General features: G+C 45.0%; 2 pseudogenes; one reads left to right on the plus strand and one right to left on the minus strand.

Moving 5' to 3' along the window:
* LOC144133887 (uncharacterized) lies at positions 1–1,698 on the minus strand (annotated as a pseudogene).
* Positions 1,699–10,014: 8,316 nt separating this feature from the next.
* LOC144134703 (uncharacterized) lies at positions 10,015–10,599 on the plus strand (annotated as a pseudogene).
* Positions 10,600–12,422: the final 1,823 nt, after the last annotated feature.

Below are 12,422 nucleotides of genomic sequence, written 5' to 3' on the forward strand. Positions count from 1 at the left end.
TTACTGAGGACGAACCGAGGCCCGAGTGGCAATGTAATTATCAAGCAAGTCAATTAACACCAGCGGGTGAATCTTCTTTTCGGAGCGCTTGATGGCAGGGCAGGGCTTCCATCGGTACCGGAACATGTGGTGTTTGAAGGTGCTGTTTGTGGGGAACACGTCATTGTTTGAGAGGACGATGACTGGCGTGCGTGAGAGGGTCTGGTCCTGGGAGTACTTGATAGCCACACAGTCCACATTACCACCGAAAATTTTCTTTACCATGTCGAACGCACTGTATTCGCAGTTTGACTCGTTCCACACCAGAATGCGGCAGCCCACCGTGTCTTGCAGGGGAAGGTTTGAAAACCTGTTAAAGTTGAAGATCGTGCTGCGGTTAATGTAAAACGACAAGATTAGATCGGAAAAAAATTCTTGCCGGCGCTCGGGGGCAACACGATCTCCATGCAGTTTTTTTTTTTGTGATAAGCTTCTCGACCAGGGCATAGAGATTGTTTACAACGTTGTGAATCTCCTTGTGGCCGTCTTCAAACTAGAAAGCAAGCAGCTCCTTCATCACCTCAAAGGACTCGGGTGCGCCCATGTAGTAGGCCGCCACGTTCCCGTTAGGTGCGACAAAGGGGGCACATGTTGCGGTACATTTCCATAAAGTCAAGCGATGCCCAGGTGCATTTAGATGCACGTCATTTAGAATCTGGATAGCGTGCTGCAGGTGCTTGTCCACCCGGATAAAGCGCATCTCAGGGTCGGCCAGCCATTTGAGCGTGCGCACAACGTTGCTCAGTGGTGATACTGGGTTCTGCCAGAGCCACTCGTAGATGGGTTCTTCTGCTTTTCTTTTTGGACGTGCTCTTGAGCCTTCACCCACTGGTGCGCGCATTCGCTCAGTGTTTTTATCGCTTGGTGTATCTCTGCGCACGTCGTGGCATGGAGTTGTACCCAGAAGCTATGCGAGCAGTAATTCTAAAATTCCTGGGAGGACGTGTCCTTCACATGGGAACTGTCTCACACTTTGAGCTCTACAGTTGCTACCCCTGTCTTGCCCTCCCCCTTTAAAATATTTCAGTAGTTGGGGTTCACAAGACAAATATTGGATGAGATGGAAAAGTCCAGAGGGCTTGTGTTTGTAGACCAAACTGACGAGCGGTTTGATCTTCGAACGAGGCCAAGGAATATAGCGCATCTGCATGATGCATTTGACCAGGTGCAGTCATGAATGATGTGGAGGTGTGGGATGCTTGTCGCTGACGTGTAAGGAGATGGCAGCAAGTGCGTAGCAGGTGGGCCCGACTTCAAATCTACTAATAATGTCCTCAGCTTCTCTATCATCCCTGGCATAAAACAAGTCGTGCACAATTTTTCTTCATTCTGGAATTCGATGTAGCTCGTGGGCCCACTCTGGTTAATTGGTCTGTAAATTCTCTCCTGCTCCTGCTGGTTCTGCTCCTGATTGGGATACGCTTTCGTCTGGACTGCCGTCCAAGCCTCAGTGAGCTGTGCGGGAGCTTTCCATGTTTTCATTAAATGGATGGGGACCGTCTTGATTGCCTGAACGAGCGTAGCTTGGAGGCCATCCCTGGAGACTCACATTCAGTCACCAAAAAATAGCTCAAAAATATAGACGAGTGGTACCTACTCTGTTTCACTTGAGCACTCACTGTAGGATTCGCTGTTGCGCCTCTTCCTCTTTCCCTCCATCCTAAACATGAAAAACACTGTTGTGGAAATGGTCCAACCAAAAAATAAATATGTACTCACCTAGAATTTGCTGAGGCAGCGTGGTGCAGTCCCCGTGACGTTCCGGCCAAGGCAGTTCGTGCCGTGACTCGTCTATGGGAATCCTCTTTTATACCCCCCGAGGCGTTTCAAGTAAAAGCATAAAAAGGACTGTCTATAAGGAAAGTAGTTAGAGATTCTAAATGCAATTTCTGATGCTAAGTCTATTACTGTTTGGGCCGTCTAGTCGCTGTAGTAGGCCCCCTTCCATGAAAAAATTTTTAAAATTCTTGGTTTGGTTTATAGGGGTTTAACGTCCCAAAGCAACTCAGGCTATGAGAGACGCCGTAGTGAAGGGCTCCGGAAATTTTGACCACCTGGGGTTCTTTAACGTGCACTGACATCGCACAGTACACGGGCCTCTAGAATTTCGCCTCCATCGAAATTCGACCTCTGCGGCCAGGATCGAACCCGCGTATTTCGGGCCGGCAGCCGAGCGCCATAACCACTGAGTCACCGCGGCGGCAATTCTTAGTTTGAGCAGCGACATCGTCTGCTAGGATGTGTGCTACCACGTTTAGCTTTTGTGTGCGGAGCAACGGCGGGAGTGCCTTTCTTCTGACAGAAAGAAAGTGACCAGTTTGAAACACTTTCTTTTATTGCGGGCGAAAAGGGAGCGATAACGCTCTTGCCGAACTGGACATGCTCCTAGCCTCTACTACGGCACCACTCTTTCTTCTTTCACTCCCTCCTCAATGCCCTTACGGCACGGTTCAGGTGTCCAGTGAGATAGGTGAGACAATTACTACGCTATTTCTTTTCCTCAACTGTCATTCAGTTTTTTTGCCAAGTCAAGGCCAATACCTTGCCATGGGCAGTACAGTGCACCGCGTTCACAGATATGAGCCAATACCGAAATCATCGTGACAAGCTGCGAATTTTACTGCCTCATTTTCCATTAAAGCGGCGTCAGAAAGCTGAAGGCGAGATTTGGGCAAAACACGTTAACAGAATAAAACACGTGATTTCGCGCTCTGCAGTGAGGCTCCCCCACATTCAGGACCACGTTCAGGACCGCCACACGGAATTCCTCTTAGACAAAAAAAAAGTCCAATCTTTTCTTGTTACCTAACCAAGAAGGTAATCACAAGAAAGAAATTTTAAGCTCTAAAATTTTGATATCTGGCTTGTTTATTAAAGTTCAACGTTAAAAAGCTGATTTCGTTTACCAACTGCTGTTTTTTTGTATCCTACTCTGGCGCTCAAATGCCGTTCAAATCCAACGAATCCAAACCAAGCCATCTACTACGAGAATAAAAAAGATCGCATAGCACGTGCTTGCACTATTTGCACTTGTAGCTGCGGCAACTGTGGTAGTGGTGTCCGACTTTTTTCACTCGTACGTCTCGGACGGTCTCTGCTAAGAAGAATGACGTACGTACTTGTGCAGTGGGTCAAAACTGGCAGCGCCGCGGTGTTTGATGTACAAATCTCGGTGTGAGATATCGTTGAGACTAAAATTACGTTGGCAATTCTCCAAAATGCAAAAGACACCAGCGTATGGAATACGCATGTCCACGTGCGCTGGCGCGGAGAGAAACATCCTGCGAAAATCATCGCTGTCGGTAAGTACGCTTCAACTGTTTACAAAACTGCAGCTTTAGAGCTGTGCCTGTATGTGCTGCAAGTTTTCCTTACTTTTTTTTACAGGCACACAGACACAAATGGAGAAAAAATGCCGGCAGGAAATAAAACGCGCAGAAACAACATGCGATGGGGCCGCAGAGCCCAGCAACGTGGTAAATATGCCTTTTGTGTGCGCTTTGTTATTATCAGAAAATCTTTCAAAATGGCAGTGTGACGGTAAAGCTTATGTCAGCCAGCCACGTGTAGTGCATTTTTATCTCACCTGTTGTTACTCTGACTCGATCTTACCAGTTTTTCTCGCCTTTTGATGCAGTTGTAATGCGCTCACGATCATTCTGTCCTTTGAAGCTGGAACGGGTTCTTTCGCTTGAAACAAAGACGCCTGCAGTTTCCTGCTACCGCCACGTGCATGTACGTTCACTTCAACACAGTAATCAATGTAGCTGACCCAAAAGACGCAGGTTAAATTCTAGAGGCCCGTGTTCTGTGCGATGTCAGTGCACGTTAAAGAACTCCAGGTGGTCGAAACTTTCGGAGCCCTCCACTGCAGCGTCCCTCATAGCCTTAGTCGGTTTGGGACGTTAAACCACCATGAAAACCATGCAAAAAAAGCCTCTAATTAATATCAATTCCATTAGCTGTAGCCGCCAGGCAGATATTTATGAAGCGTGTGCACTCGATGGCCGCGCTTCGATAGTAGCAAAATGCAAAGTACCTGTGTACTGTGCGATTCCAGTGCACACAATAAAGACCTGCATGTGCTCTAAATTAATCCAATACCTTTCACTATGGGGGTCCTTTTAGTCCATGTGTCACTTTGGGACCTGTTGAATCTTTATGTGTATCTTTGTTGCTGAAACATTTGGCATGCTGTACAATGCTTGCTTAGGTGAGTGTGGTGCTGTGAACTGCTAAGAGTGCAGACATTTCGCTAATGCCAATGTTAACTTTCTTTTGGAGATTTGCGAGACCTGTACATCACTGTACATCGAAAATGGTGACATAAAGGAGCAGTTAGCACTCCTGCAAGAAGAAAACACCAGACTGAAGGCGGCCATAGACCTTATGACGGAGCAAAAGGAAGGCATTGAAGGTGAGTGACACTAGTAATTGCATTGCATACAACAAAAAACGTGTGGTTTGGAGATTTTGTTAGGTTGGAGCTAGCTGGTTATGTACTTACATGATGTATTTCCCTGCACTGCAAGTAAAGTGCTTTACACGGGTTAGAAATGAATGTGCAGTTCATTTCAGTGCACACTGCCAACGGAAGGATGTCATAGGAAGAAAACTCTCGAAGGAGGTCATTGGTATGATACCTCATGTAGACAGTTATCAAATGATATTAAATGTTGAAAGTCGTGTACAGTACGGTCCACTGTTAAAGGGAACATGCGACCGTGTGGCCTCCGCACTTCGCGGAGCGCTGCCGTCGAGAATTTGTGTGAATTATCGGCACAAGGCGCATGCGCAGTAAGCATGGTGGCTGGTCTTTCCGCGCATGCGCCTCATGCCGCTCATTCTCGCCGCGACTAAGCAGCAGGACTTCGTGAAGCACGGAGGCCACGCGATCACGCTCCCTTGAACAATGGACCGTACTGTACACTCTTGCGTGTGGTGCAGCTGGGCAGTTTTGCTGCCGAGCTGCGCAGCCAGCTCTGTTATATCATGGCACAGAAGAATTCTGTTGCGAAATTCATGCACAATAAGTGTTCCACAAAGAAAAGTAGACGTTGACACATTGAACAGTGTGCAAAGATGTTACAGATCACTAACAATTCACGCTGGGTACCTCGCGTCGTACCACGACGCTGCACATGCTGGCGTTAAACAACTGCCAACATGGTGCACTTGCCGCGGCGACGATCGTGCCATCTGTTAGCGCGGCCTCTGTGAATACCTCCTATGTATGAGTCAATGGACATCGAACTCAATGGGGATCTGTCAGGAGGTCTTCGAATGGCCATTGGAATCTCGGGGGCCATTGAGAATTACTTTGTACATGCCATACGTTGAAAAAACAACACAAAAATCTCGAATAAACAAAACATTCCTAGCAATATTTTAGAGTACATTAGCCAGTTCATAAACTATTTTTTATTCAATAGTCAAAATGGTAGCTCTGCAGAACGTGCAGCAGACAGATGCAGTCAGATGTAAACATGGATGTAAACAAACTGGCCCTCTTCTTGTACGATGTTGTGGCGTTCCATTTCGTTTTTCTTTTTTTCGCCTCGTAATTCACTGTGCGACAATAGAGACCAAGAAGTGCCCTTCAAATGCTGCAATGATAGTAGCTATGAACACGACAATCGCTCATCTGTGGCAGCTTCGCCGGTGAAAAATGAATGCTTCTGAAATGAAGTGCGCATCACTGTCCATCGTTGCCAAGCCATCGCTGTCTCTGGATTGTACCAAACTGTGAAGTATTTCAATAGCTTTTCCAGAAAGAACTGCCAGTTAAAATAGCACATACTCCAACATCCGACTCCTTTTACTCAGTTTCACCTCTTATATAGTTTTAAAAATGTTGCTAACCCTAGCGCCATCTATTGTATCGCTTCCTCACTATTCAGTGATGATTGAAATTCACTGTGTGGCAGCAGTACATCTGGGTGGCCCTCGAAAATTTCAATGGCTATTGACTTAATGGGCACTGAGATTGGCCATCTGACAGGGGTATTAGAGAAACAACGCAACCTAGCTGCTAGTCCGGTTATGAGCGCCATGCTGGCTTGGGCAGCTAGCCGCAGCCACGTTTGCCTGAGCGACAGCACCTGTTGGGGGCACAATGTAATCGTAATATGTCTGGCATTTTTTTTTTGGATAGGCAGGGCTTGAACTGAGAAGACTGACTTCACATTGTTCTTGTAGCTGCTGGAAGCCTTTATCTGGCACATCTGATGATGGCAAGACGTGCCGTGCCACCAAAGAAACAAGCGCTCATTGTAAACATATGGCTCTGGGGAAGCAAGATGTACACATCGTTGAAACAGCAGAGCATAGTGCCATAACATCGATGTGATTGCACTTCAGCAGCATTTCATGCGGTGCACAATATATTAATCAATATGAGCACATAAGGGTGTTTACTTCGAAGCAGTCTAGCGGGGCTCCCATAACATTCGTGGAAGTTCTACCGATTGGAGGGGCCAAAGCTCTTGCCTTCAAGAGATTTGGAACGCTGGGGTAGGATTATAAACCACACCGTGTGGCTCGCAATGCCACACCTTCTTTTTCTTGACACCTTTGTAAATTTCTCGACACCTTTGTAAAAAAAAAGGATGCAGTATACAGCATCCTAGGGTTGAAAACTGTCACACGGTGCCTAATGTGAATTCTTTAGAATGCAACTATTCAATACCGTATAAACAGACCAAATACAGTGTGCTTATATGAAAGTTTAGAGAAACGAAATGAAGTCATAACAGCTAGTGAAGTACATATCTTTTCCACATGTGTCTTTCTAGAAAGCCATAGGCATGTCCATGCTGAGCAGTCACCTGAGACCTATGGATGTCATTAAAGAATTATGCTGGATTACGATAGACAAAGCGTGCTAAAAAATATTGGTTTTCATGTCCAGCACAGCTTAAGCAGAGATCATTGCTGAGTCACCAATCTAGCGGGAGCAGAAAGTTTCTCCTCCCTGTGCAGCAGCCACTTTTGTCCTCGTCAGTGAAAACTCTATACCTGCTGCTTGTTATTGTACAAGTAATCTTGACGCATGTTGCTGTCTTTCTGAACATGGTTTGCCACCGTGGTTGTGAATCGGACTGAATGCAGCTTAGAAATTCATGTGGCCATTTTGGTATGCAGGACAGTGCATGAGCAGATAATTTAGGAGATGATTCTTGCGGCAACTTATTCGCACAATCATTTCTTAATATTGCTTGTCAGTATGAGCACCCCGTTGTAGCCCAAATATCTTGTACTGGCAAAATGCCTACTTTGGCTGAGCCACTGCTACAGGCTGGCACTGCTTTGTCTTATTCTATTCTCAATTTCCTATACAGCAAGCAATGCTGCAGAGGCTGCAGAAGTAGTGCGCCTGAAAGACTATATTACTCTGCCACTTACTGTTCATTCCTCGCAATGCCTTGGTCAGTTTTTGGACGAAAACAAAGGCTGGTATAAAACGGAGTGCTAGCATTGGAAATAACTGAAAGCTGTGAGACATTCAGTGTTCAGGCCCTTTGGCTATAATTTTTATGAGTAAACTACTCTTTAGCCACGGATGAATTTTTCAGCCCTACCGGCCACGTGTCGTACGGCCACATGTTATCCTTACTCCTCGAAGAACAAAATATGTCTATGTTTACTCTCTTTGTGTTGCAAACTACTTTTTGGGCGCTTACTCAACCTGCAGGCGTAGCTAGCCTCAGTAGTGTTGCTTGCTATGGATGAAACGGTGTGTATTTGTTATAGCTTTTCTACCCGATATGGCAGCCATCAAATAGCTTAATAAGGTGGAGAGTTGAGTTAGCTGAGGCTGTTCATGATGGAAATACGTGGGTGCAAACTAAATGAGCCACAAAGAAAAAGTTCTTTTTAGAGAGGAAATCAAGAGGAAAAAATGGGCTTGGGCAGAGCATGTAATGTGAGGGCAAGATAACCAAGAGAAGGCAAGCGTAGCATGGGGCTGCAAAGGTTAGATGGGCGAATGTGATTAGGAAGTTTGCAGGCATAGGGTGGGCACAGCTGGCAAAGGACAGGGTAAATTGGAGAGACATGGGAGAAGCCTTCACCCTGCAGCGGGCGTTGTCAGGCTAGGTGTGAGCTATGATGATTATAGGTGTGTGCTACTGTCACAGCTCTTAGAGGATTATGCGTATATAAATGTCGCTAACTGCTCTGGGCAAAAATTATACTCCAAACAGAATAATAATTGACAGTGTTTTCTTAGAAGTTGCCATTACAGCTCTCGTGTTGAAATCCAGCACTTGCTTTTGTCTCATCCTGTAGAAACCTAGTTGACCTGTGATTTGTGAAGGAACCAAACTATGTCGTACACCTACACGCAAAATGCTGCTGCCATTAGTTGGTTTACTGACATTTTGAATGGCAGTTCTCTAAATCTTGCATTAGTGGGATTTCAGTCTGAACCTTATAGAAATTTGTGTTTACACTGGAGCATATCTTTTTCAGCATAGCTTAAACTAATTCAAAGTGAAATTAAGCTGTTCAGAAAGTTGGGACATTCCAACAAATAAGGTTTAGTTACAATGTGGTGGTGAGATGCGCAGTCCTGAAAAACAAATGCGTGCTAGAAATTTTTGTACCGATATTTTTTGTGCAAGTGTGTCAGTCCGTTAGTAAAAGGTCTGCCTGGCTGAATCTAAAATTATTCTAGTCTGCAGGAGGAGGTCGACAGTTTCAAAGGCAGCTTGTAAGCTTAAAGCGAATGAAGTATCTGCTTGGAAGATATCGCAGTATAAAATTAGTAATTATAGGGATGAGGAGGAGCTAAGAGTTACCTGCTTTAATTGATGAATGGAGAGTAGGAAACATACAAAGTACTGTGATGCAAAGATTGAGCAGCACTGCAACATGGTGGACACATGAAAGCAGCAGAGACTGAGCATTGGTTAGAATTGTTTATTAACAATTACATGCAAAACCAGATGTCAGCAATTCAGATAAGATTATTTAAGTGGCAGTGGTGTTCTTTGCTGAATCCACATAGGAACCACACAAAATATTGATGCAGAAATTGCAACTCCAGTTGTAATTAACGAAGCTGTAAGCAATACCTTGCAAACAATGGCCACAGGGAAAACTGCAGTTTAATATGCATTGAAGGAGTACAGACACCAAATTTTGGTTGTGGGCTGTCTTTGCAATGATGCTTATGACATTAGCATATCAGATCCTCATATAGTACATGCTTAAGGTTTCCAGATAATTTATAATTGAATTTCTTTTACGCAATTCTGATTTTGATTTCCACGGTAAAACGATGGCTGCGACATCAAAGTTCAGTTTGTCATATGAAGCTTGAAAAAACTGCCGTGAATTCACTGCTTCGTTATTCTTTGCGATTCCAGCTCTTTAGACAAGGTGCCTGAAATGTTGTGGTATTTAAAAAGATGGAGCAGTGATTATATAGCAGGTTTTTCATGTGTGTCACACAACCTATACTGAACTTTGATGTCACAGCCATCTTTTGGCCGGTGGAACTGAAACTGCGTGAGAATAAATGCAATTATAAATTATTTTGAAGTTTTTGAAGTCGCAGCAAAATACTATGTGCTGATTCAGGTATAATAATGCCTTACACATCATTATAAGTAAGAAAAGCAACCAAAAGTTTGGTGGCTGTACTGCCACTGAAAGACAAAGGAGAGGTTCTGGTCAGAAAGCTAGCAACCTTGTGTAGCACTAAGTTTGACTTCAGTTGTACCAGAGTCGCTCAATACTTCTACTGGTCATGAAACTTCGCCGTCACTCTATGGGAGAGCTTTGTGCGCTGCCAGCGGCGGCCGCAGTGCGGCGCTGCGTGCAGCGGAGGGGCATCGCGGCGGCGGCGACCGAAGGCGGCAGATGCTGTCAGTGCGGAATCGCGTGGCATGTGTGCTCGCAGTTTTCGGCTTCTCCCTGTGCTGTGTCTTATGAAAATGTGCCCCGGGTGTGCCTGAAAGTCAGGTCAGGATGCCGCGTACTTGTTGCGTACCTGGATGCCGCTCCGGGTACAGGGGAAATGAAGAAAAAGTGTCGATGTCCTGCCTGCCCAGTGACATCGACCGGCGGGTAAAATGGAAGCGCGCCATACCACGCTAAGAAACTTCTGGCTTCAGTTTTGACTCCCTGCATGTGCGTGTCTGTGAAAAGCACTTCGATGCGAGTGACATTGTGCGTGCAGATCAATGGGTAGTTGATGGCGTGGTTGTGACGTCGCAGCGCGATGTGCCAAAACTTTCGCCGGATGCCGTGCCGAGGATTTTCGAAGGCCTTCCTGCGTATTTGTCAAATCTGAAAAAGCGCAGAACTCACTCGCCTCGGCAGCTCAAGGTTACCAAGCGTCGCCGGGAACCGTCAGCTGATCTGGAGAGCTCTGGCGCTGCAGCGACGATGTGCTCGAGTTCGACGGGCGCAGATGCAACGGAGACCGACGCAGGTAATGAAAGTAGACATGCGTGTGCCTTGTTGCTTGCGTGCCGATTGCATGTACGGCGCACGGGAGATCTATGAGTGAAGTTTTCCCTTCTTGCTTTTACGTAGGCACTGAGGTGAACGGAAACGGACGTGTAGACGCCGCCTGTCAAACGGAGGGAGCTGTATGCAGCTTCTCGCAGCTAAAAAAATTGAAGGCACATATCCGCTGCTTGGAGCAACGACTTCAGCGCTGCCAACTGAAGCTCGCCAGGGTGGCAGCTCAATAGGCGAAACACAGAAAAACTGAACTAAATTTGCGCAAGCTGTCAAAGCGTGAAAAGTTAATTTTTGATCAGTGTTTAATGAAAGTGAACGTGAAGTCGCCAAAAGCAGTACGGTAAGCTTCAAATAGATAGGCAGATTGCTCAGCATTTTATTTATTGAGATTTGTACATTTTGCCTGCTTTGCTACGAAAAAAAAAACAATATTTTCCAACAGGTACAAGAAGGAATGGCTTCATGACTGCATGCTGCTGAAGATAAAATCGACATCGGTGTACATATTTCTTCATGAAAATGGGTTTCTTCCCCTGCCACATCCTCGCACGTTGTACACTTATTTGAAGAATCTAAAAGCAGAGTTTGGATTTGACAACAATTTGTTTCATATTCTGAGGGAAAAGCTACAAGGTCTGCCTGAAAGGGAACGTCGAGGTGTGCTTTTATTAATTAAGGTTTAAAATGGTGACTAATTTGTATTTCCTGACAATTCACTCTGTATATTTTCTTCACTTTCAGGAGTTTTGATGTTTGATGAAATGAGCGTGAGGAAGAGTGTTCACCTACGAGAAAGTGACATGAGGCTTCTGGGTAAAGTTGATTTCGGTGAATACACCAGGGAATCTGATCACTTCAAGGATGGCGATCACGTTTTGGTATTTCTGTTTCGGCCATTCCTTGGCGGTTGGTCACAGACCATTGGTGTGTTCTGTGCGTCTGGTGCTGCTCCAGGCACAGTCCTTGCAAAACTCTTGTTGGAGTGTATTGTTCTTGTAACGCTGGAGTGGTTATAGATGCAGTCACTTGTGACAATTCCGCATCTAATAGGTCAGCTTTGAGCTCACTAGGTAAATATTTTACTGTATAAGACGTATTAGTGGTATTAAATTTGCGAATTGTACATCACACATACCATGGCAATTTTCTTTAGGTGTCAGTGGAGAAATCAATGGGCTGCAGACCTGTTTTCAACATCCATGTAATCCCGGGAGAACCATTTATGCTGTGATTGATCCACCACACATATTTAAGTGCATACGGAACAATCTGGTGAAAGTTGGAAAATTTTTGGTAAGCTCTTATTGGCATGGAAAAAAGGGTAATGGTTTATTGAAGCATTTACCTTATTTTTTTGAACAGCTGCCTGGTGACAAAGAAGTCTGTCATTCTTACTACTCGGCCTTGCTGGAATATGAGGAGCAGCAGTCTGGGCTACGTGCTGTCCCAAAACACACAAAAGCTCATATATTTCCGAATCCATTTCAGAAAATGAGTGTGAAGCTTGCAGTGCAGGTATGTTTACGTGCTGGTTACAGGATGCTTTCACTTGTGGTTAATGAGCCTTATAGTATATTTCTTACTTTTCAGTTGCTGAGTGAAAGTACAGCTTCAGCCATGGAATTCTACAGCAAACAAGAGAACTGCAAGAAGCTTCATGGATCCACAGACACTGCTCATTTCACAAGGTGCATGAACAATTTATTTGACTGCCTGAACACTAAGTGCACAGAGCAGGTTCTGTTCAAAGAAACTGAACATATTGCAGTGAGTAGTATAATTACGGTTCTTTGCTATTAGTAATTGGCTATATTAAGAAAAAATTTTGTGCATTATGCAAAGAAAAAACTTTTTGTTTTCAGACTCTGAAAGACAACATTGCTTGGCTCGATGCTTGGTCTGCTTAT

Source organism: Amblyomma americanum, chromosome 5 (assembly GCF_052857255.1).
Source record: "Amblyomma americanum isolate KBUSLIRL-KWMA chromosome 5, ASM5285725v1, whole genome shotgun sequence".
NCBI classification, from domain to species: domain Eukaryota; kingdom Metazoa; phylum Arthropoda; class Arachnida; order Ixodida; family Ixodidae; genus Amblyomma; species Amblyomma americanum.